We start from the raw sequence: 7912 nt of genomic DNA on the forward strand, positions 1-7912 counted from the left end.
CGCTGGGATAAATCCCACTTGATCATGGTGTATGATCCTTTTCATATGCTGTTGGATTCTGTTTGCTAGTATTTTCTTGAGGATTTTTGCATCGATATTCATCAGTGATATTGGTCTGTAATTTTGTTTTTTTGTGTATCTTTGGTTTTGGTATCAGGGTGATGGTGGCCTCCTAGAATGAGTTTGGGAATGTTCCTTCCTCCACAATTTTTGGAAGAGTTTGAGACGGATGGATGTTAGCTCTTCTCTAAACGTTTGATAGAATTCACCTGTGAAGCCATCTGGTCCTGTACTTTTGTTTGTTGGAAGATTTTTAATCACAGTTTCAATTTCATTACTTGTGATTGGTCTGTTCATATTTTCTGTTTCTTCCTGGTTCAGTCTTGGAAGCTTATACCTTTCTAAAGAATTTGTCCATTTCTTCCAGGTTGTCCATTTTATTGGCATACAGTTGCTTGTAGTAGTCTCTTAGGATGCTTTGTATTTTTGCGGTGTCTGTTGTAACTTCTCCTGTTTCATTTCTGATTTTATTGATTTGAGTTTTCTCCCTCTTTTTCTTGATGAGTCTGGCTAAAGGTTTATCAGTTTTGTTTATCTGCTCAGAGAACCAGCTTTTAGTTTTATTGATCTTTGCTATTGTTTTCTTTGTTTCTATTTCATTTATTTCTGCCCTGATCTTTATGATTTCTTTCCTTCTGCTAACTTTAGGTTTTGTTTGTTCTTCTTTCTCTAGTTCCTTCAGGTAAGGTCAGATTGTTTATTTGAGATTTTTCTTGTTTCTTGAGTAGGCTTGTATAGCTATAAACTTCCCTCTTAGAACTGCCTTTGTTGCATCTCATAGGTTTTGGATTGTCATGTTTTCATTGTCATTTGTCTCTAGGTATTTTTTTATTTCCTCTTTGATTTCTTCAGTGATCTCTTGGTTGTTTAGTAATGTATTGTTTAGCCTCCATGTGTTTGTGTTTTTCACATTTCTTTCCCTGTAATTGATTTCTAAAGTCATAGCATTGTGGTCAGAAAAGATGCCTGATATGATTTCAATTTTCTTAAATTTACTGAGGCTTGATTTGTGACCCAAGATGTGATCTATCCTGGAGAATGTTCTGTGTGCACTTGAGAAGAAAGTATAATCTGCTGATATTGGATGGAATGCCCTATAAATATCAATTAAATCTATCTGGTCTATTGTGTCATTTAAAGCTTCTGTTTCTTTATTTATTTTCATTTTGGATGATCTGTCCATTGGTGTAAGTGAGGTGTTAAAGTCCCCCACTATTATTGTGTTACTGTCTATTTCCTCATTTATAGCTGGTAGCAGTTGCCTTATGTATTGAGATGCTCCTATGTTGGGTGCATATATTTTTATAATCATTATATCTTCTTGGATTGATCCCTTGATCATTATGTAGTGTCCTTCCTTGTCTCTTGTAACATTACTTATTTTAAAGTCTATTTCATCTGATATGAGTAATGCTACTCCACCTTTCTTTTGATTTCCATTTGCATGGAATATCGTTTTCCATCCCCTCACTTTCAGTCTGTATATGTCCCTAGGTCTGAAGTGAGTCTCTTATAGACAGCATATATATAGGTCTTGTTTTTGTATCCATTTAGCCAATCTATATCTTTTGGTTGGAGCATTTAATCCTGTCACGTTTAAGGTAATTATTGATATGTATGTTCCTATGACCATTTTCTTAATTGTTTTGGGTTTGTTTTTGTAGGTCCTTTTCTTCTCTTGTGTTTCCCACATAGAGAAGTTCCTTTAGCATTTGTTGTAGAGCTGGTTTGGTGGTGCTGAATTCTCTTAGCTTTTGCTTGTCTGCAAAGCTTTTGATTTCTCCATTGAATCTGAATGAGATCCTTGCTGGGTAGAGTAATCTTGGTTGTAGGTTCTTTGTTTTCATCACTTTAAGTATATCATGCCACTCCCTTCTGGCTTGTAGAGTTTCTGTTGAGAAATCAGCTGTTAACCTTATTGGAGTTCCCTTGTATGTTATTTGTCATTTTTCCCTTGCTGCTTTCAATAATTTTTCTTTGTCTTTAATTTTTGCCAATTTGATTACTATGTGTCTTGGCATGTTTCTCCTTGGGTTTATCCTATATGGGACTCTCTGCACTTCCTGGACTTGGGTGGCTATTTCCTTTCCAGTGTTAGGGAAGTTTTCGACTATAATCTCTTCAAATATTTTCTCGGGTCCTTTCTCTCTCTCTTCTCCTTCTGTGACCCCCTATAATGCGAATGTTGTTGCATTTAATGTTGTCCCAGAGGACTCTTAGGCTGTCTTCATTTCTTTTCATTCTTTTTTCTTTATTCTGTTCCGCAGCACTGAATTCCACCATTCTGTCCTCCAGGTCACTTATCCGTTCCGCTGCCTCAGTTATTCTGCTATTGATTCCTTCTAGTGTATTTTTCATTTTAGTTACTGTATTGTTCATCTCTGTTTGTTTGTTCTTTAATTCTTCTAGGTCTTTGTTAAACATTTCTTGCATCTTCTCAATCTTTGCCTCCATTCTATTTCCGAGGTCCTGGATCATCTTCACTATCATTATTCTGAATTCCTTTTCTGGAAGGTTCCCTATCTCCATTTCACTTAGTTGTTTTTCTGTGGTTTTATCTTGTTCCTTCATCTGGTACATAACCCTCTGCCTTTTCATCTTGTCTGTCTTTCTGTGAATGAGGTTTTTGTTCCACAGGTGGCAGGATTGTCGTTCTTCTTGCTTCTGCTGTCTGCCTTCTGGTGGATGAGGCTATCTAAGAGGCTTGTGCAAGTTTCCTGATGGGAAGCACTGGTGGTAGGTAGAGCTGACTGTTGCTCTGGTGGGTCAGAGCTCAGTAAAACTTTAATCAGCTTTACTGCTCATGGGTGGGGCTGGCTTCCATCCCTGTTGATTGTTTGGCCCAAGGCAACCCAGCACTGGAGCCTACCTGAGCTCTTTGCTGGGTCCCGTGGCAGACTCTGGGAGGGCTCCTGCCAAGGAGTACTTCCCGGAACTTCTGCTGCCAGTGTCCTTGTCCTCACAGTGAGACCCAACCACCCCCTGCATCTTCAGGAGACCCTCCAACACTAGCAGGTAGGTCTGGTTCAGTCTCCCCTGGGGTCACTGCTCCTTCCCCTGGGTCCCGATGCGCACACTACTTTGTGTGTTCCCTCCAAGAGTGGAGTCTCTGTTTCCCCCAGTCCTGTCGAAGTCCTACAATCAAATCCCACTAGCCTTCAAAGACTGATTCTCTAGGAATTCCTCCTCCCGTTGCTGGACCCTCAGGTTGGGAAGCCTGACGTGGGGCTCAGAACCTTCACTCTAGTGTGTGGACTTCTGTGGTATCTGTGTTCTCCAGTCTGTGAGTCACCCACCCAGCAATTATGGGATTTTATTTTACTGTGATTGCGCCCCTCCTACTATCTCATTGCGGATTCTCCTTTGTCTTTGGATGTGGGGTATCTTTTTTGGTGAGTTCCAGTGTCCTCCTGTCGATGATTGTCCAACAGCTAGTTGTGATTCTGGTGTTCTCGCAAGAGGGAGTGAGAGCACGTCCTTCCACATTTTCTTTATCCATTTATCTGTAGGTGGACACTGAAGTTATTTCCATGTCTCAACTATTGTAACTAGTGCTGTTACTGAACATGAGGGTGTATGTATCTTTTTGAGATAGTGACTTTATTTTCTTTGGATATATACCCAGAAGTAGAATTTGCTGAATCATATGGTATTCTAGTTTTCATTTTTTGAGGAACCTCTATAATGTTTTCTGTAGCAGCTGCACTAATTTACATTTCTATTAACAGTGTACAGGAGTTTCCTTTTCTCTGCATCCTCACCAGCACTTGTTATCCCCTGTCTTTTTGATAATGATCAATCTAACAGTTGTGAGGTGATATCTTACTGTGGTTTGATTTGCATTCCCCTAATGTTTAGTGATACTGAGACCCTTCTCATGTAGTTATTTGCCATTGAAATATACTCTTTTGCTCCTCACTCCCATTTAAGATGGATTCCTCTTCCTCCTGACCTCTCTGCCAAAGGCGAAAACAGCCATATGTCTTTTCTAGAAAAGACTATCACTTTGCGGAATTTAATTCATTTAACTTTTCTCCCCTATTTTTAGCTCTGTGATGGGTTTCAAAAAACCATGCGCAATAGTGGGATTGCTGGGTCATATTGACATATATATACTACCAAATGTAAAATAGATAGCTGGTGGGAAGCAGCCGCATAGCACAGGGAGATCAGCTCAGTGCTTTGTGACCACCTAGAGGGGTGGGATAGGGAGGGTGGGAGGGAGGCACAAGACGGAGGGGATATGGGGATAAATGTATACGTATAACTGATTCACTTTGTTATACAGCAGAAACTAACACAGCATTGTAAAGCAATTATACTCCAATAAAGATGTTAAAAAAAAAAGCCATGTGTTTGTAGCTTATCTGGTGTGTTCTTGTTAGAGTGAGAACTACAGTCTTTTCACTTTCTGTATTTTAATTGGAGGCCAAATGTGAATATTATTCTGGTCTGTAACTATATCATGATTTATTTAACCATTCTGCAGGAACTGAGTATTTAGAATTGTTCAAACTTTTCATTATATTAAATAACTTTGCAACGAACATATCAGTTTATATGTCAAAGTCTCTTTTCTTGAATAGCTTCTTAGTATTGATTCTTCTAAGTGGTGACTGGAAGGAAAGAGAGGGTGACTTCTGAAGTGCTGGTAATGTTTTGCTTGTTAACCAGGTTGCTGGCTACATGTTTATTCTGTGAAAATTCCTAGCACTGTATGCTTATGATTTTTTTTTTTTGCTTTTCTCTGTGTTAAACATCAATAAAAATGTACTTAAAATATCATTGGGTTGAAATTTTTATATACAATTATGTTCCTTCTGAGAATTATCTATTAATGTTTTATGAGTTGATGATTTAGACTAAATCACTGAACGTTTCTATACTTCCTTTTCCTCATCTATAAAATAGGACAGTAAACTTCATCACATACTTATGTGAATGAAATGAGATAAAGCACTTGAAAACACTTTGACAACTTGAAAGTTGCATACAAATGTAGGAAACGTTTTTGTACTTAACTGCATATCGATTTGATTCACATGCAATTCTGGGTAACCTGGAATATCTGAGAAAGGATGAGTGTACAGAGACGGCATTATCATGTGAATTTCGGGAAAATCCTTAATTAAATAATATAGAATTGGCTCTTGGCACAATACTGCAGTCTTTGAAATTTGCATTTATTATCTTTTCCATCCTAATTACTCTGTCACTTCTCTTCCCATGCTCTTAATCTCTAGGAGAGAGGGGTCAGTCTGGGACAGTGGCTGCTCTGACACGTGATTTTAAAGTGCCACCATTTTGTTCATCATGAGTTTGTTTGCTCCTTGGAAAATGATAGCTTCACTTGCCTCATTCATATTAGTTATGGGGTAAAATGAGTATAAACAGCAAAAACATGGTAAAGGGGGACACATAGGAGTAGGTTAACCTTTCTTATAGGGTGTTCATTTGTAAGAGATGAGGTTAGAATTAGTCAACTCAGGTGAAAGTAGCAAATATTACATTTGGCACACTTAGACCTTCAGTCCATGGGAACGCTTTTTTTTTCTCTCCTTTGCCAAGATCAGGCTGGCTGTTGTGTCATTGGAACTGTGCTTCTTTAGAGCTCTCTCCCTAGCCTCTCTGTCTTAAAATGAGTTCCTGCTGGTTAACTAACCATGGAGGAGGGGCATGGCAGTACACCCTGCCAGGAAAGGACTATGTTCTACAAGCTGGTAAAGTATTTTGGAGCACACTCCTCAGTTCACAGTGCTGAGTTAAGGAGTTACACTGTAAATTCAAGCAAAGTATAGCTGAATCACAATTTACAAAGGAAAGGGGAGGAGAAGACTGCAATTCACTTTTTTTTTCATCCTTTATTTTATTTTAATGTATTTTATTTTAACATCTTTACTGGAGTACAATTGCTTTACAGTGGTGTGTTAGTTTCTGCTCTATCACAAGGTGAATCACCTATACCTATACATATATCCCCATATCCCCTCCCTCTTGCATCTCCCTTCTACCCTCCCTATCCCACCCCTCTAGGTGGTCACAAACCATCAAGCTGATCTTCCTGTGCTCTGTGGCTACTTCCCACTAGCTACCTATTTTATATTTGGTAGTATATATAAGTCCGTGCCACTCTCTCAGTTTGTCCCAGCTTACCCTTCCCCCTCGCCATGTCCTCAAGTCCATTCTCTACGTCTGTGTCTTTATTCCAGTCCTGCCCATAGGCTCTTCAGAACCTTTTTTTTTTTTAGATTCCATATATATGTTAGCATGCAGTATTACAGTATTTGTTTTTCTCTTTCTGACTTACTTCACTCTGTATGACAGACTCTAGATCCATCCACCTCACTATAAATAACTCAATTTCGTTTCTTTTTATGGCTGAGTAATATTCCATTGTGTATATGTGCCACATCTTCTTTATTCATTCATCTGTCGATGGACACTTAGGTTGCTTCCATGTCCGGGCTATTGTAAATAGAGCTGCAATGAACATTGTGGTACATGACTCTTTCTGAATTATGGTTTTCTCAGGGTATATGCCCAGTAGTGGGTTTGCTGGGTCGTATGGTAGTTCTATTTTTAGTTTTTTGAGGAACCTCCATACTGTTCTCCATAGTGGCTGTATCAATTTACATTCCTAGTAACAGTGCAAGAGGGTCCCCTTTTCTCCACAACCTCTCCAGCATTTACTCTTTGTAAATTTTTTTAAGATGGCCATTCTGACCGGTGTGAGGTGATACCTCATTGTAGTTTTGATTTGCATTTCTCTCATGATTAGTGATGTTGATCATCCTTTCATGTGTTTGTTGGCAATCTGTATATCTTCTTTGGAGAAATGTCTATTTAGGTCTTCTGCCCATTTTTGCACTGGGTTATTTGTTTTTTTGATATTGAGCTGCCTGAGCTACTTGTAAATTTTGGAGATTAATCCTTTGTCAGTTGCTTCATTTGCAAATATTTTCTCCCATTCTCAGGGTTGTATTTTGGTCTTGTTTATGGTTTCCTTGGCTGTGCAAAAGCTTTTAAGTTTCATTAAATTCCATTTGTTTATTTTTGTTTTTATTTCCATTTCTCGAGATGGGTCAAAAAGGATCTTGCTGTGATTTATGTCATAGAGTGTTCTGCCTGTGTTTTCCTCTAAGAGTTTTATAGTGTCTGGCCTTGCATTTAGGTGTTTAATCCGTTTAACATTTATTTTTGTGTATGGTATTAGGGAGTGTTTTCCCAGCACCACTTATTGAAGAGGCTGGCTTTTCTCCATTGTATATTCTTGCCTCCTTTATCAAAAATAAGGTGACCATAGGTGCATGGGTTTATCACTGGGCTTTCCATCCTGTCCAATTGATCTATATTTCTCTTTTTGATCCAGTACCATACTGTCTTTGGTACTGTAGCTTTGTAGTATAGTCCGAAGTCAGGGAGTCTGATTTCTCCAGTTCCATTTTTCTTTCTCCAGATTGCTTTGGCTATTCGGGGTCTTTTGTGTTTCCATAAACATTGTGAAAATTTTTGTTTTAGTTTTGTTAAAAATGCCATTGGTAGTTTGATAAGGATTGCACTGAATCTGTAGATTGCTTTGGGTAGTATAGTGATTTTCACAATGTTGATTCTTCCAATCCAGGAACATGGTATATCTCTCCATCTGTTGGTATCATCTTTAATTGCTTTCATCAGTGTCTTATAGTTTTCTGCGTACAGGTCTTTTGTCTCCTTAGGTACATTCATTCCTAGGTATTTTAATCTTTTTGTTGCACTGGTAAATGGGGGTTTTTCCTTAATTTCTCTTTCAGATTTTTCATCATTAGTGTATAGGGATGCAAGAGATTTCTGTGCATTAATATTGTATCCTGCT

The sequence above is a fragment of the Neophocaena asiaeorientalis genome, unplaced genomic scaffold (assembly GCF_003031525.2).
Source record: "Neophocaena asiaeorientalis asiaeorientalis breed wild unplaced genomic scaffold, Neophocaena_asiaeorientalis_V1.1 scaffold256, whole genome shotgun sequence".
NCBI classification, from domain to species: domain Eukaryota; kingdom Metazoa; phylum Chordata; class Mammalia; order Artiodactyla; family Phocoenidae; genus Neophocaena; species Neophocaena asiaeorientalis.